The sequence below is a fragment of the Cavia porcellus genome, unplaced genomic scaffold (assembly GCF_034190915.1).
Source record: "Cavia porcellus strain 051 isolate PalLab524CR breed Dunkin Hartley unplaced genomic scaffold, mCavPor4.1 scaffold_5, whole genome shotgun sequence".
NCBI classification, from domain to species: Eukaryota; Metazoa; Chordata; class Mammalia; order Rodentia; family Caviidae; genus Cavia; species Cavia porcellus.
The window spans coordinates 13,074,819-13,100,037 of record NW_026947488.1 but is presented as its reverse complement, the minus strand read 5'-3'; the positions used below and the strand labels follow the sequence as shown (position 1 = coordinate 13,100,037).

At 44.0% G+C, this 25,219-nt stretch overlaps 2 long non-coding RNA genes across 2 annotated transcripts; one reads left to right on the top strand and one right to left on the bottom strand.

Annotated features, from left to right (window-relative positions):
- Nucleotides 1–1,873: 1,873 nt before the first annotated feature.
- On the top strand, nucleotides 1,874–23,121 carry LOC134475983 (uncharacterized). The gene is made up of 4 exons (XR_010047349.1): nucleotides 1,874–2,252; nucleotides 3,325–3,401; nucleotides 17,110–17,196; nucleotides 22,981–23,121. It is a non-coding gene; the product is annotated as an uncharacterized LOC134475983 (long non-coding RNA).
- On the bottom strand, nucleotides 22,955–24,695 carry LOC134475982 (uncharacterized). The gene is made up of 2 exons (XR_010047348.1): nucleotides 24,530–24,695; nucleotides 22,955–23,091 (listed from the first exon to the last, which is right to left on the bottom strand). It is a non-coding gene; the product is annotated as an uncharacterized LOC134475982 (long non-coding RNA).
- Nucleotides 24,696–25,219: the final 524 nt, after the last annotated feature.

Sequence of the window (25,219 nt, the reverse complement as noted above, 5' to 3'; positions counted from 1 at the left end):
CATAGTGAGTTCAAGGCCAGCCTGTACTACATGGTGGAACCCTGTCTCAAAAAACAAGAAGCACATAAATAAACAACAAAAAAGCAGCTTTAATGTCACAACAAAAACTGAGCAGAAAGAATGGAAAGTCCCCATATATCGTGTGCCCCTGAGCCCCCTGACCAACCTCCCTTGCCAGAGTGAATGAACCTATACTGACACAGTATGATCACTCTGAGTCCATAGTTTGGTCTTGGGGTTGTACAGTGCATGAGATTTGACAGTGTACAATGGCGGGTTTTATGTTTTCCTTTTCTGGTACAGGAATTTGAACCCAGGGCCTTCACTCCCAGCCCCTTATCCCCCTTCTGAGGCAGGGTCTCATTAAGTAGCTAACCTGCCCAGGCTGGACTCCAACTTTGAATCCTCCTGCCTTGGCCTTCCATAGTGTTCGGGATGCAGGCCTGATAGGTCTCTACCATTATAGTCTCAAGCAGAATCACTTCTCTGCCCTGAAAATCCTCTCGGCTTCACCTGTTTATCTCCCCTTCCCAACACCTGGCAAACACTGATCTTTTTAGTATCACTTTGGTTTTGCTTTTTCCGAGAATGTTATTCAGTGGCAATCACATCAGCTTGGATTCTTACACTTAGTAACACACCCTGGTTTCCTCTGTGTGTTTCCATGGTTTGATGGCTCATTTCCTTTTAGTGCTAAATAACGTCCCATTGCTTGGATGTACTGCCGTGTATTTATTCATTCACTGACTGAAGAAAAACCCTGATTGCGCCCACAGTTTGGCAATCATGAAGAGAGCAGCTATAAACCTCTGCGTGCAAGTTTTTGTGTGGACGTGTTTTCAGCTCCTTTGGGTAAATACCAAGGAACACATATGCTGGGTTGTACAATCAGAGTGTTTCAGTTTTATAAGAAGCTGCCACACTGTCTTCCTCGGGGCAGTAGCATTTGCATCCCTACCAGGGATGAGTGACGGGTCTTGCTGCTCTGGTGTCCTGAGTGTTTTTGGATGTTAACTGCTGTAATACACTGTGTAGTGGCATCTTGTTTTAATTTGCTAGCTTCTAGTGATGCATGATGTGAAGCATGCTTATTTGCTGCTGTATATATATCCTTTTATAGATGAGATGTCTGTTTGGTTCTTTTGCTCTTTTTTATAAACAAACAAACAATTTTGCAGTGCTGAAGATTGAACCCAGGGCCTCATGTACGTTAGCCAATACTGTGCCACTGAGCTATATCCCCAGTTTTGCATATTTTAAAATTGGGTGTTTGTTTTCATGCTGAGTTCTAAGTGGTTTTTTTTTTTTTTTTTTTTTTTTTTTTTTTTTTTTTGAGACAGTCTTGCCATGTACTTCACACTGGCCTTGAACTCACTATGTTGCCCAGGCTGGCTTCGATTTCACAGTCATCCTCCTGCCTCTGCCTCCTTCAGTGATATGCAGGACTGGATAGCAGTTTTTTATCAGATATATTTTTGCAAACATTTTCTCCCCATCTGTGGTTTATTTTCTCATTCGCAAGTGATACGGAAAAAACAAAAACAACCCCCCCCAAAAAAACCCCGATATTATTTTAAGTGTGAAAGGAAAATATCTAGGAAATAAGGGTCGAGACGGTAGGAATATGGCAAAAACCAGAGGTGACTCAGCTATGAACAGCACTCACGACCCTGGAACCTGGTACGCAACCTGGCTCTTTCCCTGGCATTCACCTCGGCTTTCATTACCACTTTGATAATGAGGGCAGTGCTTGGTGCTGCTGCTGTTACTGTTACAGCAACCTGGCTGGAAGGTTACTGCGCGCCGTTGTTACCATGTAACGCAGGCTTTGCTGCTGGCTCCGGCTCCCTCATTCTGGGGAGGCTGGCAGCAGCGGGGAGCGCAGGGAGCTGCCCGGGTTTTATACCATCGCGTTGGTATTTCACCGCCACAAAGAGCAGCGCAGGGTCTGGGAGGAAGAGCAGGGGCGCCCTTCAGTCTCCTGGTGGGAGGAGGAGGCGGATCCCGGGAGGGGTCGGCTCAGCTCTCCGTCCCGCTCAGGGCGCACGCTGGATCGGTCCCGAGGCGCCGAGCGTGGCAGCGGTCCCGCGGGGCGCTGGCGCTGGCCGCGGCTGGCCGGGCCGAGACCCGACGGGTGTCGCCCGAGGCCAGGTCTCTGCTCCTGCGAGGCGGCGTGCGGCGCCCGGCTCTGGGGAGCGGACTGCGCGCGACCCCCTGGTGCGGCCTGGGGGTGCCCTGGCGGGCTGGAAGAGGTGCGGGGAGCTCCGGGTGCTCAGGAGCGGGACGGGGAGGGCGGGCAGCTGTGCGCGGGTGCAGGACGCGGGGCTGAAGGGCCGAGGAAGGACCCTTGGGGCGTGGAGGGGCGAGCGTGGGGCAGGAGCCGGGAGCCCATTGCAGCAGGGGTCCTGCGTGTAGAATAAATGTAGCGCAAAAGTGTTGCAGAGGTCACGCCTATACATTATTGTCTGGGCGCTGTGGCGCACTCTTGCAATCTGAGCTATTCGGGAGGCTCAACAGGCTGGAGCTCCGAAGTTCGAGGCCACCCTGGGCAGCGGAGGTGGCCCGTCTCTTGGCTTGCGAGGGAGGAGGAGGGCGCTGCCGTGTTGCAAGCCCAACGGAGGTGGTGGTCACAGGGCGAGAAAGAGGGTGGTGAGAAGGAAAGGAAGGGCTGGGCCCGAGGAGGGAGGGTGCGGTGTGGAGGGTTTGGAGGGTGTGAAGTGGGTGTGAAGTGGGAGGAGTGAGGCCTGGGGAGGGAAAGAGGGGCAGGGGCGCAGTTAAAAGGTTAAAATGTAGGCAGATGGAGAGGCCTCAGTAAAGTCCTTCTGTGGCCCTGGTGGCTGCTGGAATGTGGCCGGTGTGTGTGTGTGTGTGTGTGTGTGTGTGTGTGTGTGTGTGGACTCCCCGGCTTCCGAAATTACCAGTAGCTTGGTCCAGTCACTAGTGGGGAGGAGGACTGGGCCCTTTTTATTCCCAGAAGTAAAATTTTCACCTCTCTAAATTCCATCCCCTTGTAAAGTCACTTTCTGGAGTCTGAGGAAAGTGATCTTGGGGCCCTGCCTCCCTCAGCTGGGTGTCACTGTCACAGCCTCTGGGGGGTGGGGAGGCAGGCTTGGCCACAAAGGTGATCAGCGGTGGGGGGCGAGGTCTCACCCTCTGGCCTCTAGGCCCTTGCTCTTCCATGAGTTTGGGTGGCAAATGGGAATTCAGGAAGCAGAGAAGGAAGAAGTGATTTGGGTATGGGGCTCCCTAAATCACAGAGGACTGACTGTTGTTTCGTTTTGTTTTTTGTCCTGGGAATGGAACTCCTGACTTTGCTCTTGCCAGGCAGGTGCTGCGTCCCTGAGCCACATCCCCGGCCTGCAGAGGGCTGTCTTGGGAGCCCTTTTGCCCACTTTCCTGGTGTGAGTATGGTGGGAGCGTTGCAGGGGGTGTGAGCAGAAGTCCCCTCCTCACCGGGAGTGGGGCCCAGGGGGGACCCCGCAGCCTGACCCGTGATTCTGTCTCACGGGGGCTGCTCTGCAGGGTCACACGGTGCTAACTGCAGTACCTTTGTTTTGTCCCTTTGGAACCTGCCTTCTTGTCTGGGTCGAGTTAAACCAAGGGGTCGTGTGAACAGACCCCAGGGAAAAGTTCATTTTCTAAGTCCCGGGGAGCAGGCAAGAGGAGGTATGGGGACCAACTAGGAGGCCAGAGATGGGGTGAGCGACCTGCTTTTTCATGACTCACCCTTGTAGACTGATTAAGTAATTGACCATGGTAGAGGGAGATGTTAAGGGTGACTTAAACCAAATAACCTTTACTGAGCACTTATTAAGTTTTGGAAAGGTACTATTTTAAGTGCTTTAAAGTAAATTGCCTCAAAAAAAAAAAAAGTAAATCGCCTCTTTTAAGTCTTCTAACAACTCCATGGAGTGAATAGACAGTGTTATCATGGCCATTTTACTTTATTGTTTTTTGAGATAGGGTCTTTCTGTGTGGTTCAGGCTGACCTTGAGCTCACATGTAGCCCAGGTTGGCCTCAAACTCATGGCAGTCCTCCTGTCTCAGCCTCCTGAGCTCTGGGATTACAGATGTGCCCCACCCTGGCGGAATGACCTGCTTTGGGTTACATGGCTTGCACAGCTACTTGGACCCAGCCATCTGGCACCAGGACTCAGTGTGCACAGGAGAGAACCAGGGTGGTAGGAGGGAGGGGCTTGAGCCCCGGGCTGAAAAGGAACACGACGTCTGCCACATTTAGTTGGACTCCAGGTGGTGGTCACTTGCTCTGTGCCCACCTCCGTCCGCTAAGAGCTGGAAACAGGGTGAGGTTCTAGTCCTCCACAAGCTTGCAACCTTTGCGGGGAGTAAGGTAGTTGTGAAAGAAACGCTTTTAGTCTGAGCAGGACAGAGCTTGGAAATGACTGGCGAGGATGGGGTAGAGGGGTGGAGAGGCCACAGAGACTGGCACAGCCCGGGATGGGCAGCAGGCCAGCATTCCAGCTCTTCCACGCATTTTTTTTTTTTTTTGTCTTTTTCGTTTTTATTGGTACCAGGGATCGAACTCATGACTGCCTGCTTCGAAGGCAGGAGCTTTTACCGCTGACCTAAATCCCCAGCCCTCTTCCACGCATTTTACACCCTTGAATTTTCACCTCAGGCAGACACAGTGGTGCTGTGCTCAGGGAAGCTGGGGGTAAACGGGAGGTGGAGTGGAGAGAAATGAGCACAGATGAATTTTGGGTAAATCTGGATTTTTAGCCAATAGGCTTAGACTCAATCTCTAGTCTGCCATTAAAAAAAAAAAAAAAGACCTCTTGTGAACGCCGCAGTGGATGGGCACCACTATAGGGGATGGCTGACAGGTTGCAATGCGTTCTAGAAAAGTCATCTGGGCAGAGGAGCGGGAGGGCGGCCATCTGCTCACGCAGGGAAGGTCAGGGAAGGGTGGGGTTGGGCCCATCGCGGGGGTGGGGGGGTTGGGGAGGTTAGGAGTTGGGGTGGGCAGTGAGATTGTAAGGATCCTGGGGGAAGTTCAGTTTGCTGGCATGATGTTACCTGGGGCTGCAAGTCCCCTGAACCCCTTTAACACAGCCCTCACCCTCTGAAAGCTGACATTTCTCCCCATTTACTTAAAATGGGTCTGGCTTGGTTTCGGGAAACACTGCCATCTGGTGGTATATCTTTGCCATGTCAACCTGTGGTTATACTTCCTCTGTTAATAAGGCAAGATTTGCTTGTAATTAATTCATCGATTCATCACTTACTGAGTCCTTGTGTGCCAGGAAAGGCGCTGGGCGATGGGGGCAGGAGAGACGGGACCCTGCCTATGGGGAGCTGACGTCCTAGTGGAGGAGCTGGGGTGGTGTGGGTAATCACGCAAGGTGTTAGTTTTAGTGTAATGCCCTGAAAACTCAGGAAGAACACTACATATGGCTTCCATGTCCACAAGTACAGAGACTTGGGGCTCTGAGGACACCTTAATGGGGGGCTGTGGTCCCCGAGCCCCATCAGTCTTCAGCAGCAAGTCCAAGTAGATCAGTCAGCAATGAATCCAGTGGTGATGAGATCTCCTGTGAGGGCAAGGAGTTAGAGGATGGCTTACTCGTTCTCTGGTGAGGAGGTCTGTCGCTCTTCCCGTGGCCCTTAGAGACTGCAGAAGGGTCACACTCTTGCCCAGCGTCCTTTATGTTGCACTTGAAACATGGTCCGGGAGGCGCTCAGGCAGCTCCACCTTGTCTCAGTTTACCTGTCTCAGAGCTCTGAGTGTCACTGCTAAAAGATCAGATTGTTGGGGCTGGGGATTTAGCTCAGCGACGTAAGCGCCTGCCTTGCAAGCAGGCAGTTGTGAGTTCAATCCTCAGTACTGGTAAAAAGGAAAAAGACAAGAAAAAAACAAAACAAAAAAGATCAGGTTGTTGTTTTTTTCCTTTTGATTTTTATCTCTGTTGTTGAAAACATGAAAAGCCATATTAAGGTCTCCCTGTGGGATGTGAGGGCCAAGTTTAGCCTTTTGCCTTGGAATCTGGCCCACAGCAGGAGGTACCTGTTTCCTCTACCATCACAAGACATCTGGTCCTCTGTGCTGGCTCCTTGGAGGCCCTAGCCCTGTCTGACTGCCTATAATATTTTTAACTGACTCGGCTGCCTGTAGCATTTTCCCTGTGAAGAATTAACCGAAACCGCCATGAGGGATAATGGGCAGAGACCAATCTGGCTTCTTCAGGCTGAAGGGGGTTGAAGTTGTTGAACAGCAGTCAGGGACACTCTGCAGAGCTTTTAACTAGTGGCCCTCAGTAGACAGCAGGCATTTTCATCTTGGATAGGTGTACAGCTGTAAGTCTAAAGGAGACAAAGGCAAAGAATCAATTAAGTATGCAGGAGCCAAATAATAGAATCACCAGGGTATTTATGAGTATAATTTTAGTAATGGTTTCCCATAAGGAGGATAAGGATAAGGTCCAGGGAATTTTAGAAACTGACATGTCATTCATTTGTCATTCACACATTTAGGTTTTACAATTGTATAAGTACCTCCTGTGCTGTTAGAATGTCTATGGTCCTTGATTTTGGAGGATGGCCTGTTTTATTAATTTTACCTTTTTTTAATTTAGGAGAGAGATCAGCAATAGTATCATTTAAGGCCAGCTGAGTATAGTTAATGATGGCCCCAATATGTATCATATAACCTTTCTCTGGAAAAGAGCTGGTGGATCTCAGTAAAAGGAATCTAAAAGGAATTTATAATTATCTCTTATTTTTAGTTGTTGAACATCCAGAAGATTGATAACAGTACAGTGTAGTAGAGGCAGTAAGTTTAACACAGCACATTAAATGGAACTATTATTTTTTATTAATCATGGGTGTTTTAACATTTGAGCACTGAAGAAATTTGTGGCATTGTTTGAATTGCTCAATATTTAAGCATCTCTAAGTACAACATATACATTACATAAATTTTTTGTTTAAAAATTATCATTTGACTAACCTAATGTTGGTCTGACCTGAATCTCCAGGCTGGAACACAAGAAAAAGGCAGATGTCTGGATCTGAAAGAAAATATTTATCATCATAAACAATCCCAATTTTATATTTGAAGGCATGAATGTACCATCAGATCAGCAACTGTCTTAGTCATATGAATTTTAGTTGGGGTGTCTCCCATAAGGATATGGAGATTTTTGGGGCCTCTGATTAATGAACAAGAGCTGGTTAAGTTACCAGGTGGCCACTTTCTTATTCATCAGTTGAAGTCCTGTGCAATGTCTCCTCACCCCAAGGGATTTTGTTTAACCAATTTTAGCATCATTTTGACCAGCTGGCAACCTAAGTGGAAGCATGCTTTTTAAATCTATAACCCACATAAACCTTGATTAAATGTTCTGAAAATGAAAAGGAAAAAAAATTGTTGAGCTAAAAAGGAACAGCTGTCTACAGAGAAGACAAATGGACACACATGGACAGAAGACCTGTACAATATAAACAAACTGGGCAAACAGACAACAGATATATAAACATCTTTTAAAAATTTTGTTATTTAAAGAGAAAAAAGCAAAACAGAAAAAGGGTAGAAATAATACAGAATTTAAAAAAATAGTAAGAAATCACTAGTTGATAAATTACATATTGTCCTCTTAGAAGTCGCTGTTCAAGTTACAAAATTAAAGCATATAAAGGGAACATTCAAACAGTGAGACTGCAAACAGTTCTGTTCAACAATCCAACAAAAATTTAGTAATATAGTTATCAATCCTACACACTTAAACATACATGCAGTTATATCTTTTAGAGCACTTTCTTTTCCTCTTTTTTTTTTTACAATAGCAATTACATATTTTTTTTTGTCTGTACCAGGGATTGAACTCACAACCACGTACTTACAAGGCAAGGTGCTTATGCCACTGAGTTACACCCCCAGCCCCTCATATTTTGGGTTTTATTATTCCTACAGTTCTTATTACTTTTTACACTAGAGACACAATGTGATACTTATAAACATGATTCTTATTTATTTCACTTATGAGGATAGTCTCAACTTGTCTCCATTTACCTATGAAGGCCTCAATATCATGATTTTTTATAGCTGAGTAATATTCCATTGTATAAAAATACCACGTCTTTTTCATCCACTCTGCTGTTGATGGGCATCTTGGTTGTTTCCAAGATTTAGCTATTACAAATTGTGCTGCTATGAACATGGGTGCACATATACCTCTGTGATACGACCTTTTCGGTTTTTCTTGGAAAATACCCAGGAGGGGAATAGCTGGATTGAATGGAACTTCCAACCATAGTCTTCTGAGAAATCTCCATACTGATTTCCATAGTGGCTGCACCAGTCTACACTCCCACCAACAGTGGAGCAGTGTTCCTTTTCCCCTGCAGCCTCACCGACATTTGTTATCAGTTGATTGCTTGATGGCAGCTATTTTTTCTGGGGTGAGATGAAATCTCAGTGCTGTTTTAATTTGCATTTCTCGAATGGCCAGTGGTGATGAACATTTCATGTATTTATTTGCCATTTGTATATCTTCATCTGAGACATGTGTGTTTATCTCAAATGCCCATTTTTGGAGAGGGTCTTTGAATTTGGGGAGCTTGATATTTTTCAGTTCTTTATATGTTCTGGGTAATAAGTTCCTTGTCTGAGGGGTTGATGGTTAAAATTCTTTTCCATTCTGTGGGTTTCCTTTTCACTTTATTGGTGATTTCTTTTAAAGTGAAAAAATCTTTTAATAACATGAGATCTCAGTTGTTGATTCTTTGAAATGTTTCCTGTGCAGTTTGCATTTTGTTCATGAGTTCTCTGTCTACCCCTATGTCTCCAAGACTTCTACCTACCTTGTCTTCCAGTCAATTTAGTGTTTCTGTTTTAATATTTAGGTCTTTGGTCCATTTAAGACTTTAGTTTTATGCATGGTGATAGGCATGGGTCTAGTTTCAGTATTCGGCATGTAGAGAGGCAATTTTTCCAACACCATTTATTAATGAGGCTATCCTTCTTCCAGTGAACATGTTTAGCCCCTTTGTCAAATAGCAGGTGGCTGAGTGTTTTTGTACTTGTGTTTGCATCTTCTAATCTGTTCCATTGTGCCTCAGATCTATTTCTTTTCCAGTACCATGCTGATTTTATTACTGTGGCTTTGTAGTATAGTTTCAAGAAAGGAATTGAGATGGCTCCTGCCTTGCCTTTGTTGCCAAGAATTGCCTTGCTATTCTAGGTTTCTTCTGTTTCCAAATGAATTTTAGGAGTGTTTTCTCTAGATCTGTGAGGTATATTAATGGTATTTTGATTGGAATTGCATTAAATCTGTATAACAGTTTTTGGAGTATGGCCATTTTCACAATGTTTGTTCTTCCTAATCAAGAGCAAGGAATATCCTTTCATTTTCTAGTATCCTCTTTAATCTCCTTTATTAGTGTAGCATAATTTTCAGCATATAGGTCTTTTATATTCTTAGTAAGGTTGATTCCTAAGTATTTCATTTTTTTTAGAAGCTATGGTATCCATAATCTCTCTCTTGGTGAGTTTTTTGTTTGTGTACAGGAATGCTATTGATTTTTGAGTGTTGACTTTGTATCCAGCTACACTGCTGAATTTATTACCTCTAGTAGTCTTTTAATGGAGTTTTTTTGGGTCTTCTATATAGAATATCATGTCATCTTCAAATAGTGATAATTTAACTTCTTCCTTTCCTATCTTTATTCCTTGTATTTCTCTCTCTTGTCTGATTGACCTGGCTAGTATTTCCAGAACTATATTGAATAGAAGTGGTGATAGTGGACATCGTTGTCTTGTTCCTGATTTTAAAGTGAAAGCTTTCAGTTTTTGTTCATTTAGTACAATTTTGGCTGTTGGTTTGTGATAGATGGCCTTTATGAGATTGAGATAGACACTGTATATTCAGAGTTTCTGGAAGGTTTTATCATGAACATGTGTTGGACTTTATCAAAAGCTTTTTCTGCATCTATTGAGATGACCATGTGGCTTTTGTTTTTGGCTCTCTTGATGTAGTGTATTACATTCATTGATCTGTGCATGTTAAACCATTCCTGCATTCCTGGAATGAATCCCACTTGGTCATGATGAATAATCATCTTGATGATTTGCTACATTCTATTTGCCAGTATTTTATTGAGAATCTTTGCATCAATGTTCATTAGTGAGATTGGCCTGTAGTTCTCCTTTTTGGTTTGGGTCTTTCTCTGGTTTTGGTATCAGAGTAATACTTGCCTCCAGGAATGATTTAGGGAGGATTGCTTCCTTTTCAATTTTATTAAAGAGTTTAGAGAGTATTGGCATCAACTCTTCTCTAAATTTCTTGTAGAATTCAGCTGTGAATCCATCAGGACCTGGGCTTTTCTTTGTTGGTAAGTTTTTAATTATGTTTTCAATTTCAGTAGCTGATACTGTGTTATTCAAAATTGCTAGATCTTCTTGGTTGAGCTTTGTTAGTTCATATGTTTCTAGAAATCTGTCCATTTCCTCTATATTTTCCACTCTGTGTAAGTAGAGATTTTCAAAGTAGGTATTCATGATCTTTTGAATTTCCATGGACTCTGTAGCAATTTCCCTCTTTTCAGCCCTTATTGCATAAATTTGGGTTTTTTCTTTCTTTTTCTTGATAAAGTTAGCTAGAAGCTTGTCAATTTTGTTTATTCTCTCAGAAAAAAACACACAGTTTTTTGATGCATTAATTCTTTTTTTTTTAGTTTCAGTTGCATTGATTTCTGCTCTAATCTTTACAATTTCCTCTCTTTTATGAGCTTTGGGTTTAACTTGCTTTTCTTTTTCTAGAAATTTGAGATGAGGCATTAGGTTGTTTATTTGTGCTCATTCTGTTTTCTTGATATGACAATTTATTGCTATATATTTCCCTCTTAAGACCACTTTCATTGCATCCCACAAATTGTGGTATGTTGTTTCTGCATTTTCACTGAATTGTAGGTATTGCTTTATTTCTTGTTTAATTTCACCTGTAGCCCACTGGTTGTTCAGAAGGTTGCTATTTAATTTCCATGTATTTGTTCAGGTTTTGCAATTTCTTTTGCCATTAATTTCCAATTTCAGTGTGTTATGGTCAGATATGCATGGGATAATTTCTTTTTTATGGGATAATTTCAATACCTTTGCATTCACTTAAGAATGTTTTATAGGATAATATATGGTCTATTTTGGAGAATGTCCCACGCACAACTGAAAAGAATATATATTTTGACGTGGTTGGGTGAAACACTCTGTAAACATCTACTAAGTCCAATTGCTCAGTTCTATTATTTCTTTGCTGAATTTTTGTCTACTGATCTATCTCTTTGTGACAGTGGGGTGTTAAGGTCTCCTGTCATAACTGTGTTCTTGTCTCTTTGGTTTTTCCTGTCCATTAGTATTTGTCTTATATAGCTGGGTGTGCCTGCATTTGGCGCATATATATTGATAATTGTTAGTTCTTCCTCTTGAATTTTTCCACTAATGAGTATGTAGTGACCTTCTTTGCCTCTTTTAATCATTTTAGGCTTGAAGTTCATGTTGTCTGTAAATAGAATAGTTACCCCTGCTTTTTTCTGTGTTCCTGTTGCATGGAATACTGTCTTCCATCCTTTGACTTTTAATCTATGAGTTTCCTTTTGGGTCAGATGTGTTTCTTGTATACAGCATATTGTGGGATCATGTTTCTTGATCCATTTGGGCAACCTATTTCTTTTGACAGGTGAATTGGGCCATTTACATTTATGGATATCACTGATATGTACTGGCTCAACTTTGCCATGTTATGTTTCCAGTTGTTTGCTTTCTGCTTTTTCCCCTCTTTAACTGCTTGTTCTACCTGGTGGTTTCTTTCTGTTTTGTTCTGGAGATTGTGGTCTTTTTCATCTCTATCTAGTATCTCTTTTGGTACTCTTTCTAGGGTTGGTTTGGTGGACATGAATTTCTTCAGTTGTTCTTTGTCATGGAAGTATCTTGTTTCTCCTTAAATTTAAATGAAAGTTTTGGTGGGTACATCAGTCTGAGTTGAAAGTTGTTTTCTCTCAGGGCTTGAAATAACCTCACTCCAAGCTTGTCTTGACTTGAGAGTTTGTGCTGAAAAGTCCATTGTGATTCTAATGTGCTTTCCTTGATGGATGAGTTGTGTCTTTTCTCTAACAGCTTTTAGTATTCTATTTTTATGTTGTATGTCTGGGAGTCTAATTATACATCTGGGTATAGATTTATGTTGGTTGTGACTGTTTGGCATTCTATATGCCTCGCTTATTTTTTCCCTATGTTTGGGGAATTTTCTTCTCTTACTTCTCTGAATAGTTTACCTATGTCTTTTGCGTTGACCCCTGCATCTTCATTGATGCCTATTAATCTTATATTATTTTTCTTGGCATCATCCTGAAGCTGCTATATTGTCATTTCATGTTGATTTGTTGTTTTTAAAAGTCCTACTCTTTCATGGTCACTGACTGATCCTGACCTCAAGGTCTGAAATTCTATCCTCAGCTTCATTTAAATGGTTTTGCCAGCTTTCAATAGAAGTTTTTGTTTCTCGGATATCTTTTGGAATGTTTCATAGATTCTGCTTGTTTTCTACATTGTTCATTCAAGGTTTCAATCAATTTCTCATGTTCCTGTATTTTTTTTTTTTTTTTATGTATTTCTTCCCTGGCTAGGCTGAACAGCTCCTTTACTAAGGTTGTTATTTCTGTCTTTACATGAGAAACTATTTCTAATTTGATTTCATCTATAGCATCATAAATTTGTTTCTTTATTTCACTTGCTATCTTTTTGGAGATTTCTGGGATATGACTTTTAAAGTCCTCTAGTTCAATGTCACCTGTACCTGCTCCTGATGAGCTAGATATTTGAGATTGCATTTTGTTTTGTCATTTTCACCCTTTGGGCAATTATTTGGCCTTCCAATCCCAACAGTCTCAACTGTTGATAGTGTGGATCTTAGGGCTCTACTGTGTGGTTAATGTTTGTCTGATTGCTGAGTACCACAGTGAAGAGGAGGGCCAGTAGCCTGAATTCCTCCTGCAGGGCCTGTTCAGTGAGTTCTATATTCTTCCTGGGCTGACTAGCCTAGGAGTGTTGATGTAGGTCAACTTTTAGTTCCTGCTGTTATCTTCAGGTTATTGCAGGTCACCAAATCTCCCTGTCTATAGTGTTTGTGTTGGCGGAGGCCCTACTGTGTCCCTATTGTGTGCCTGTGTGTCTCATAAGCCCTTTTGATTTTCTCCAAGTTGGCGGAGTCCTTATTGGCACACTCCTCACCCTGCCTGATGTTCTCTGTGTGCAGTGAGGAGTCACCCACACTCTTGCCAGACTCACCAAGGTCTTACAGTTAGTTGGAGGGAGCTTTACTACTGGCCCTATTTACCCACTGTACACCTCTATTTTAGGGGCATACTCACCACACTGACTGGAGCCTGCTGAGATCCTCTGTTTGGATGAGGCAGTTACTGAATCTCCCATCAAGCTAGCATGGCTAATCCACTGTAGTCCAAGGTTCTAGGAGGAAGGGTGGGAGCTGAAGATCAGCAGCAGTACTAGGTCCAAGAGGTAGGGAGTGTCCCCAAGGGGCCAGCAGGTGTCCTGAGTCTAGGCGTCCGTGGGGTGCACAGGAAGCGCAGTATGGCGGCATACATAGTCCTGGGCTGAGGGGTGGGCCAGTGGTGTTGGTCTGGGCATCCTTGGGATGCCTGGGGAAGCACGGTGCTGTGGTGTTAACTGACAAACATCTTACAAAATCAGAGTGCACTCAAATATATTTGGCCAATTTGAACTATAATAAACAGATTAGTGAAAATCTTTTTGTATGTTAATTAATAGAGATCTCTTGAAATAAGAATAGCAGAAAAGGGGCTGGGGATTTAGCTCAACGGCATAAGCACCTGTCTTGTAAGCAGGCAGTCATGAGTTTAATCCCTGGTACTGATAAAAAGGAAAAAGACAAAAAAAAAAAAAAAAAGAATAGCAGAAAAGGAACCTGGTTTATGGTTACTCTGAGACAAGTTGGTGAGGGAAAAAATAACATGAATATGAATAGTCCATTGGAACCAGCCTATTCCCAAAGGGGGAATAGGGACTGAGGCTGAGAAGGCTGTGGAGTGGGAGGTAAAGATGGCCACCAACCTGCCAACCACCCAGCAGGCATCTGTGGGCAATTACTGGGTGGTTGACCACAAAATGGCCACTCATCACCATGCAACAGGGAAACACAAGATGGTGACTGATTACCATGAGACCTACAGTAAGGTGGCTGCTGCCGGTGACATGGTGAGGGAGCACAAGATGATGACTGGTCATCATGTGATCTGCAACAAGATGGCTACTGCTGATCCCACGATGAGGGACCTCAACATGGCAGCCATTTACTCTGTGACCTGTTACAAGATGGTGGCACACTATCACATGGCAGAGGACTACAAGATGGTGGCTGTCTTCCATGTGAGCTGCAGCAATATGGCTGCTGAAGACCTTGTGGTATGGGATTGCAAGATGGCAGTCAAATACCATGTGGCCTGCTAGGTGGCTGAAATGCACAAGACCAGGTATGGTGAGCTGGCAGGGAAAATAGCGACCCAGGAGTAGGGGACAAAGAAGAAGAGCTGTCCGATGGAATTAGATGGAGGGGATGGAGAAATCTAAGACTGGGGAGAGAAACTAAGGGAAGGATTAGAGGACACTGGGGGTGAGGAAGGGGGAGAAGATGACACAGGAGGCACAGAAATCTCTGGCTAAGAAATCTGTGGGGTTTGGTCTGGGAGATACAGAGGAGGAGCCATAAAGACAGGAGATGCATCACCTAAGGGTCTGGTGGGGAGGAAGGGAGAGTTCCTAGTGCAGCAGAGGGAGCCAGAAGTATGTGGGCCATGATACAAGACAGAATGAGAGAAGGACATGTCTTTTAAATATAAAGCCTAAAAATGAGGGGTTTCGGCCAATTTGCCGCCATTGTGACAAAAGTATAAAAGATCAGCTTTTCGGTTATTACAGCCTTCTTGAGGCCAAGATCACCAAGGTTATGAACCAGGCACTTCAGAGGTGTGTTTTTCGGGGCACAGGAAGTGGCCCCCATGACCAAATTATAAGTGAGCTGAGAGAACAACTTCACCTTGGCACATAAGAGCTTTAGCTCTCCCCCAAGGAATGTGGAAGCTGTTCTGGATCACACCTATCAAAAAAAGTCATCACCTGTTTTGAAAGTGACATAGAAGATCCCAACACCTGCTCTCATCAGCCATCAATGAGAGTGAGGCAGGGTCCCAGAGAACAAGAGAGTACAGTTTTGCCTTGAGATGTCCTGCCCAAGGAACATGAAAACTGCTATCTCTGTCCAGGGACAGCAATGAGGCGAGCTTGCAAATTTTAGGAACAGAAACAGAAAACCCCAGATGGTAGCTCACCTGTGATGAGTGAGGAGGGTCAGTGTTGTATGTGGATTAGTGGCCATAAATAAACAGGTCCCAGAGGAAGGGAAGGTGATTCCTAGGCAGGGGAGCTCGAACTGGGAGTGACTCCAGGAGTTAGCACTCTGTCATCCAAGTCTCAAGCACCAAAATGTTAAGCGTTTTCTGGTGCACTAAAGGAGCAGAATATAAGAAAAAGTAAGAGTGGCCCTTTCATTTAAAGGATGTGAAGAGGAGCCCACAACCAGCAAGGGTTTAGCCTTCTCCTCTGCCCGGATATGGGGGTGTGGGTATATGTGACCTCTGACTGCATGTGGTGCTGGGGGCAGGCATTGATCACACGTGAGGAGCTGAGTGGAATTTTCTTTGCATGCACTGGGAAAGGAAGGAGGAAGTTGTGATGGGGGAAGAAGGAGGGAGTGGCCGTCAGGGTAAGCATCCCTGATTTGGCCTTCCACCACGTTGAACTACCACCATAATGGCCTGTGATTTATTTTAGGGCAAAACTCTTTCACGTGGGCTGGTCATGTGTGCACATGCTTTGTGACACAGGTACCATTTTTGGTACCTTTGTGACAGCCACCTATTTTTCTGCAAATTGTCTCACCTGCCTGGTAGGCAGTACAGGGCATTATCTGTGATATCCACAGGTCCAGCTCCCTGCAGTGTCCTTGCTAGGCTTTCTGGTCACCCTGTGGAACAAAATGTGCTGCTTGTCTACTGTCCATAATTCTTTCTCATGTGACTATTTCTTTTCTGCCACAGACATGCTTCTGACACCTTAGAAGTGATTAGGTCACCCTGCTCAAAACCCAGCAAGAGCTTCTCCTCTTAGAATAAAGTCCAAACTCCCTATGGTCATCACCAAACCCCTCTGAACTCGCAGGTCCTTCCCCCTCTGATGTCACCTCCTGCTGCTTTCTCTGTGGTTTGTTCTGCTCCAGCTACAGCAGGGGCCTCTTCACTGCCTCTCTGACACCTTACCTTGAGCCTGCCTCAGAGCCTTTGCACTGCCACTTTCCTCTCTGGAAACCCCTCCCCCCAGGTACCTACACAGACCCCTGTGCCATCTCCTAGGGGCCTGCTTGGATGTCCTCTGTCACGGGTGCCTTCCTGACTCCTTCATTTAAAACAATTTCTTGTCATCCCTTACTTGTCTCTCTTGTCCTGCTGTGTTTTGTCCTTAAGCACAGATCCTATGAGTTAGATAAAAATATTATAGGCAGTCAGACAGGGCCTCAAAGGAGCCATTGCAGCAGGCCAATCTTGCAACCCTGGAGGAGACAGACACCTCCCACTGTGGGTCAGACCTCAAGACAAAAGATCAAATAAGTATGCCCACATTCTAAGGATTGATAGTCTAAATAAGTCTCTATCACCCAGGAAGCCAGGAGTCACCATCCTAACCCCCACAGGAAGAGTTGGTGCTCTTTAAGCTGCCTGCGTGCTGTGCGACTGGCTTCCCCACTTATTCCTGATTTAACCGATTTTACCTGAGCGGTTAATCTTGTTGGTTGACTGTAGTTTTGTCCCACCTCATGCCTGCTGCCTGCCTGGCTCCTTGGACCCATCTTACTTCATGGTTTTGCTCTATGAAAGTCCCTAGAAAAGACAGAGTCTTTGGCAACCTGGGGACCCCTTCTTTCTCTCTCTCAGACAGATGCTTTTTTTCTCTCAATAAATATATTCTGCTCTTAACCTCTGTTGTTCCTAAAATTCATTCTTTGATTTTAGAGAACACAGCTCATACTGGACATATAGCAGGTTGGGAGTTTCATCTCTCTGTATCATTTGGAGGTCCCACCAAGATCATTGACGGAGGTGAGTTTGCTTTTGTTTCATAGACTCTGGACTAGGACTCGTTTAGGTATCAAATTTTTATGCTTCAAATTTTGCTTTTTCCTTTGCCCATTGCTTATAATTGCTTGTGATTTGTCTTTGCCTATTGTTTATAACTGCTTCATTTCTTGTATAGTTTTGTTAAAATAATGATAAGTCTAAGTTAAAACATGGGATGTTTAGAAGGTTTTGCTCTTGTACATGTTATATTTAAATTAGTTACTAAGTTTACTGGTACTCCTTGCTTGATTTTTTTTTTTGTCTTTTTTGTTTTTATCGGTACCAGGGATTGAACTCACAACTGCCTGCTTGCAAGGCAGGCGCTTATGCCGCTGAGCTAAATCCCCAGCCCCTTTGTTTGACTTTATTTAGACAACAGTGCTAGAGAGAATAATGTTAGAACACCTCTGGTAGACATTTAATATAAACTTCTGTGAAATGGGTTTTAAATAAAACCCAGGTCAGATTAAGAAATTATACATACCTATAGTATAACATGGGACTCATTCCGCCATTTAAACACCACTAGGCTGGTGGCCATTCTTAACTCTTGGAGGACAGGTTTCACTGAGATAGACTGGCTCTGAGCCTCCTCTACACTCTGGAGGAAATGTCAAGCCTATTCTGCTTTATTTTCTTTTCTTTGGCTTTATTTCTAATCATTTCCTCCAGTTTTTACTTTCTTTTTTAGAGGCATGTAAAATTAGAAAGAACTCTGGACTGTTGCAACCTTTTTCTCCTACTGTTAAGTCCTTAGCAAATGAGCATTTGCCAGTGCTGAAGACAGGGAAGCCATCTTAGATGAGGGATGCATACCCTGTCTCTGGGTCAGATGAGACATCGGAATTGTGCCTGTCCAGGAGAACACACATAAAAGCCATGTCCCGGCTCAGTGTTCTGGGTAAGTCTCCCTTGGGAGACTAAAGCTGAGACACAGTGGAAAGAACTGACTTCTGGGTGAAACCTGAAGGAGCTATTTCCAAAAGCAGCACACTTATGGAACCAAAACACATTTACACTAAGGAAAGACTCTCCAACCTTTCAAGCTGTGGGTTTAAAATGTTTAGTGTAAACTTATGAAGTGCTAGGTAATGATTTTTCTCAGGCTTTTAAATGTCCCTGAGAGAACTTTGACAGTGGTTAACCTGCCAGCTAATTAATCACTCCCAAAACAGCTGCCACTCTTAAAAGCAGAAGGCAGGTTTCCCCAGCATCTCTTTGGTGAATCCCCACTGAAGCCAGTAGCCAGTAGAATGTTGATCAGACAGACAGCTGGATTCTTTTTTGGAGACTGATCTCTGCTTATCTGGGCCAATAGAAACTGAGAACAACCAAGGATTCTTGACCTCAGCTGGGTGTCCTCACCCTCTAGTGGACACCCAAAGACTCTTCAGTGGATACTCGCTCATGACCACAGAAAATCTCTGCTTACTATCCACTTATGTCTCTCTGCTAGTAAACTAAAAGACGTTCCCTGAACTTTTCAGGCAGTTAGACTACCTCTCTCAGAAATTAGGCTGAGGCAGCCTGCAACAGCTGTTTATATTTCAAAGAAACTAGTAGGGAATGATTTGCAGGTGTGTCTTACATATGTTAACTAAGAGAAAAAGAGATTTCCATCAACCTTTGCTGTGTGCATAAAAGACTGATGTGCCTTTACTAAAAGGTAAAATGTAACTGATAGATGATAAATATGTTTAACCTATGAGCTTTAAATAAAGGATAGCCATGTCCCATTGCTGGGAAAGAGTGCCTAGGTAATTAGAGGGCACAAAAGGCCTTGGAGGCTTTGTCCGGGGGCCCAGGGTTTATTTGTTATCCTTATCTACTTCTGGGGCAATCTCCTTCATAGAGCAGCCAGAGAAGAGCTCTAACGCATGTTTTTGTAATAAAAAGCAATTGTTTATTAAAAAGTTATGCTTCCTTCTTTAAGCATTTCTGTCACAGGTGGGCTTATGGAAACAAACTTCATGAACTAACTCGGAAGATAAGATTGTATCAGTCTGCAGGTGGATAGGCTGGTTGAATTTATCTTTTACTCTCTTCTGATGGCATCCACCTGCTCTGGAGTGGAGTCAACGAGGGACACCTTGAGGACATTATCAACTAGGAATAAGAAAGGGATGCCTAATTATTTCCTTTTTGCATAGATAGATAGCTCATTGTCAAAATTTCATGCATGAGAGGGCTAAAGTCATAGCTCAGTGAATGTCCTGAGTTTGATTCCTGGTACTGAAAAAAAGTTTCACACCCTTTCAAGTTGCTTTTTACATTACAGACATGGGCAACTCAATGCCGAAGCCCCTTAGTCCTTCGGAAGGCATTCTTAAGCACTGGAAGATGTTTGACTCTTCCATGTTAAAAAAAAAAAAAGCCGTTTGATATTTTTCTGCACATGTGCATAGCTTACCCACCTCCAGAGCCAAAATGAAATGCAGAGGGAGGTATTAATTATGATGTTCTTTTACATACTGTAAGAAAGACGAAAAATGGTCAGAATCGCTTTATGTTCAGACTTTCTTTATATTGAGATAATTCTTATTTATGCTCAAGGTATAATTATAATTCTTATGAGACTATCCCAATTCATAGGTCTCTTTCTCTCAGTGGCTTAAAACAAATTAAGCTAGAACTAGGAAAACTTTCAGATGACCCTGATAAGTACATGGATGTCTTTAGAGGATTTACTTGGACCTACAAGCTAGGCTGCAAAGATGGAATGTTAATCTTAAATCAAACATTGACTTCTAATGAGAGACAGGCAGCATTCCAAGCTGCTATTGCATTTATAGATGGATATCATTGTTAATTTTATTGTTTTGGTACTAGGGATTGAACTCATGACCTTGTGCTTACCAGGGGACACTTGAACCACTGAGCTAAATCCCCAGCCCCATCTATTGTTAATTTTAAAAAGTCAGAAGATCAATAGCCAGGGGAACTACCAATTCCCACCCAAGACTTCAACTGGCCTGACAAGGCAGGAGATTGGAGCAAGAGACATTTTCAAGTGTACATTCTTGAAGGTCTAAGAAGGACTAAAACCAGGCCTTCTAGTGATTTTAAATTGTCAGCTATTTTTCAGGAGAAAGATGAAAACCTCTCTGACTTCTTAGCTCGTTTATAAGAGGCATTAATAAAACATAGTTCCTTAGATCCTGATTCAATAGAGGGACAGACTATCCTTAAAGACAAGTTTATTACCCAGTGAGCCTCGGATATTAGAAAAAAGCTACTAAAGATGGCTTTTGCTCCAGATAGTTCACTTGATACTTTTTGGTAAAAATGACCTCCGCAGTACTTTATAACCATGATGAAGAAGAGGCAAAGAGAGAAAATGAAGAGACCAGGAAACAGCAGCTGCCTTGCTGCAGCATCAAGAGAAACAGACCCCAAGTCTGACTCCCGGGGCCCCAAGAAGAACTCAAAGGCTACCCCGACCTGCTATTGCTGCCCAAGCCGGGCTACCTCAAGAGGGACTGCCCCCAAATTTCCCCTTATGTTGGAAACAGAAGAATCACTCATTCTCACTGGCCTAACTCCACTAAATACTTGGGGTGGACACCACCCCGCAAGCAGTGTCTACACACAGTTACTTTACAGGCTGATGACTGGTTGGCAACCGACTGGTTTAATTGCCCTGGCATTACATGGGGAGGCTTCAGGGGCACTCACTGGTTTTGTGGGACCAACCTGTGACCCTGGCTGCCCCCTGGATGGATAGGAAGATGCACATTAGGGTTCACATGGTTACAAGGCAGGAGTGTCAAAAATATCGACAAACTTGAGAATTTACCCCACCTACAACCCTGGTGGTCCAGAGTGTGTCCCCGCGGTATGATCACGTAGGCCCTCTTTATCCCTTCCCTAGGGTGAGAAGATGTCATGAAACATATTGAGGCCTTAACTAACTATACTCAGCAGGCCTTAAATGATACTGCAGCTTTTCTCTTAAATGAAGAAGTAAAATTAATGAGGCAGGCTGTCCTCCGTAATCAGATGGCTTTAGATATCCTAACAGCAGCGCAGGGGTGTATTTGTGCAGCTGTAAAAACTGAATGTTGTGTGTACATTCTCCATCCTTTGCTAATAGCTCAGTAGCTGTTCAAGATGTTAGACGGCAAATCAGTGATGTGTCAGACTCTAAAACTCCCTAGACATTACCCTTATTCTCCCTATGGGAAGCCATTACTAGCTCCTCATGGTAAAAATCTTTGTTAACTGTACTCGTAATTATCCTATTTTATTATTTGGCCCATGCATACTTAATTGTTTGCTTGCCTGGTCTCCTCCAGACTTAAAGCTATATGCATACCCAAGATAAAAATGCCTGGTATTATCAAGGGCCTTTAGATAGACCCTCTGCAGAGTATCCCTGGTGCCAACCAACACATACGACCCCCTTCAGCCTGCAGAAGCCAGATTGGTCATCGCCCATTACTCCCTCCTGGCAGTTTGGGTTACTTCTTCAGAGGGGGGATTGTTATAGGCAGCTGAGTTAGATAAAAATATTGTACACAGGCCCTCAAGAAAGCCAGCATAGAGGACCAGATATCTTGTAACCTTGGAGGAGACAGACACGTCTTGCTGTGGGCCAGGTTTCAAAACAAAAGATAAACATCAGGGATTGATGTTCTGAATAGGTATGGATCACCTTGAGGAAGTCAGGAGCCACCATCCCAGGCCCCTCCAGGAAGAGTCACTGTTCTTTAAGCTGCCTGCTTCCTATGCGGCTCACTTCCCCATTACTTCCCAAGTGAAGCACTTTTACCAGAGCGATTAATCTTACTGGTTGACCATAGTTCTGTCCCATCTGGTGCCCACCTGCCTGTGTTCCCCACCTTAGACCTGCTTCACTTTGGGTTTTGCTCTATAAAAGTCCCTAGAAAAGACGAGAGTCTTTGGCAACCCACTCAGGACCCCTTCTGTCCCTCTTGGACAGAAGCTTTTTTTCCCTCTCAATAAATATATTTTGTTCTTAACTTCCATTGTTCCTAAAATTCATTCGCCGATTTTAGAGAAGGTGAACTCATACCAGATACAGAGCAGGTTGGAGTTTCGTTCTCCTATATCCCAGGGTCTCCAGCCCCCTGGATGGCGTCCAGGCTGGCAGCGGGTAGTTAGTTAACATTTGTGAGCTGAGTGAATGAATTCTGGCCGTGACATGTGTGCATGCCTGAGATATGTGCTGATACTTGTGGGTATCATCCATACACACTCTCTCTGGGGAGCCCATAGATTCTGAGGTTCTGCTAGCTGGCTGTTGCCTGTCTGGGCCCCTCAGTCCTGATAGAAAGGCCCCAGGGGCCACATCATCTGGAAGTCCCCACAGTGAAAGGCACACAGAACAGTTCAAGAAACTGGCTCCCCAAAGTCTTCCCTTTTTTCTGAGGAATTTTTCTTTCGGCATGTGCTGACGTAGACAGAATGATACCACAAACCGTCACAAGATGTGCAGAAACAAACTATGACAAATATCACTGAACTGTCTGTTTTGCTTCCATGGTCCCGTCTTGTTCCTTTTTTTAGGAGTTGCTACTCTGCTGAATTGGCATTTGTGATGCCCAAGCATATGATTTATTTGCATATGTAAATGTAAACTGCAGTACATTCCGTGACTCACTGGTGTTCCATAAAATTGAAACATTAAATGAATAAATTCAGAACCTCTGTTCCCAGGAAAAATACATACGCACCTGTGTCTTATCTCAATAATAATCCCCAAAACGATTCATTCTGGTAGATTCTATTTTTTTTATTTTACAGAAGAGTGTTAACAGATGTCTCCAGGCATGGTGGCAGATGTCTATCATCCCAGCACTCAGGAGGCTGAGGCAGAAGGATTTCCATGATAAGGGCTGGGCTCCACGGAAAGACCTGTCTCAAAAAAAAGAGGTGTGAAGTGACTTAGTTGAGGCCACCTCCTTACCGGGACCAGAGGTGCCTCTCCAACCCTCTGTGTGCCTCTCTGTCTCCATTCCCTGGTCCACTTTGAATGAAGTTGGAAGACAAATACGAGGCCGGGCTGGGCCTTGTCTGACTGCACCTGGATATGGGCATCTTGTCCAACTCTGAGTTTCACCACTCTGTGCTGGCCTCTGAACACGTGTGGAAGCTCTGCAAGAGTTGATTTGGGTTTACAAATAATTTTAGTAAATAGAATTAATTAGCAAATGCAGAATCTACAAAGGGTGAGGACTGATTATGTAAATAACTTTGCATTTCCTGTACAGTGAATTCCTATACCATTTGTCAGGTTTTTGAAACTATTTAGAGACAGTGTAGCATTGGCTATATGAATCCTTTTGTGAGTAGCTTCCTGCTGCTCCTCATAATTGGCAGTGCAGATGTGGGTCATTTTCATTACTGTAGAGCATTAGCTAGAGTTTACTGTGCACTTGTGTGTTAGACACAAAGGCTTTATATGTCACATCTAATTGAAGGCTTGAGGCCACCCAGTCAGAGGACACTGTGCGCTCCTCCTCCTCCTTCTCATCCCCTCCTCTTCCTTTTTCTTCTGGGGCTGGCTAGGCGAACGCTTTACCATTAAGCTACACCCCTAACCTGGGGGTACTACTGTTATTCCATTCGACAGGAAGAAACTGAGGCATGGAACAGTGAAATGCATTGCCTTAAGTCCTTATGGAATGGTTAGTGAAGGGATGAGTGATGGAATCAACCTAAACTATCGTCAACTGAATGGTAGGGAAAACGAGGCACTTAATTCTCACTTTGGATGGATCTATGAACAGTTGTAGGGAAACTTTCAGGGAGGGGCAGGCTCGGGTCTTCAAGGGAGCCCCCGCCCCGTTGGAAGAGCAGGCCGGCTGTGTGGAGCACTGGAACTGTCAGGGTGTGGAATACCAGCTGTCACTGGGTGAGCCATGGCAGGCCCAGAGGAACAGTGTAGCTGGGCTGCAGGGCTCCTAGGAGCTCCTGGGTACAGTCTGAGTTTGAGAGGGGAGATTTTGCCTTCCTTCCCTGGTCCTCCTCCTCACTACATGAACAAGGTAAGAAGCTCTGACTTCCTCTGGGAACTTCAGGGTCTACTTTCAACTCCCTCTCCTGTGTAAATCTGTCAGGACTGCTTGCATGCAGGTCATAAGAAACCCAACTTAACTAACCTGATTTAAAAAAATGTGTGGGGGCTGGGGATTTAGCTTAGCGGCATAAGCGCCTGCCTTGCAAGCAGGCAGTCGTGAGTTCGATCCCTGGTACTAATAAAAAAAAAAAGATATATAAAAAAAAGTGTGGCTTGTGTAACTAAAATTTCAAGATCCTTCATGGCTGGATCCTGGGGTTCAAGCAACGTTACCTAGAATTTTCATTTCTCTGCTTTTTTTTGGGTTGGCCTCATTCTCCACAGGCATACTCTCCCCGCTGCTGGTCTTTGATAGCTCCAGGTTTCCCTTCAACCAGTCTAGAAAGTTGGAAGAGGAGGTTTTTCTTCCTAGTTTCCAGCCAGTGTCGTAGAATGAAGCCTCAGGGATTTGACAAAGGTCATGTGTCCTCTGCAGACCAATCAAAACGTCTAGGGAAGTGATTATTCTGATTGGCCAAGTCTGGGGCACGTGACCCTGGGAAGCTGGAGGGGTGGCCCCGCCCCTCCCAAAGAGAGCAGGGGAGAGGTGCTTTCCAAGGAGAAGTTGGGTGCTGGGCAGGAAAAACAACAGATGCCCCCCACATCACATGCTCTGACATTAAAAGTATTTTTATACCAATACAAGAAATAGTGATGGGGCCAGGGATATAGCTCAGTGACACAGCGTCTGCCTGGCAAATGCAAGGTCCTGAGTTCGATTTCCAGCACCCTCCCTCCTGGCAAAATAATGATGGCCATTTTATAGAATTAAGAATGAAAGGAGGGCCGCAATTTAGCTCAGTGTCCTGCTTGGCAAGCGCGAGGTTGTTTGATCTCCGGTACAAAAAACAAAACAACGTCTCCCTCCAACAAAAAGCCAGAAAGAAAGTAATTTTGCAGGAGAGTGAAAGCGATCTTGCTAAG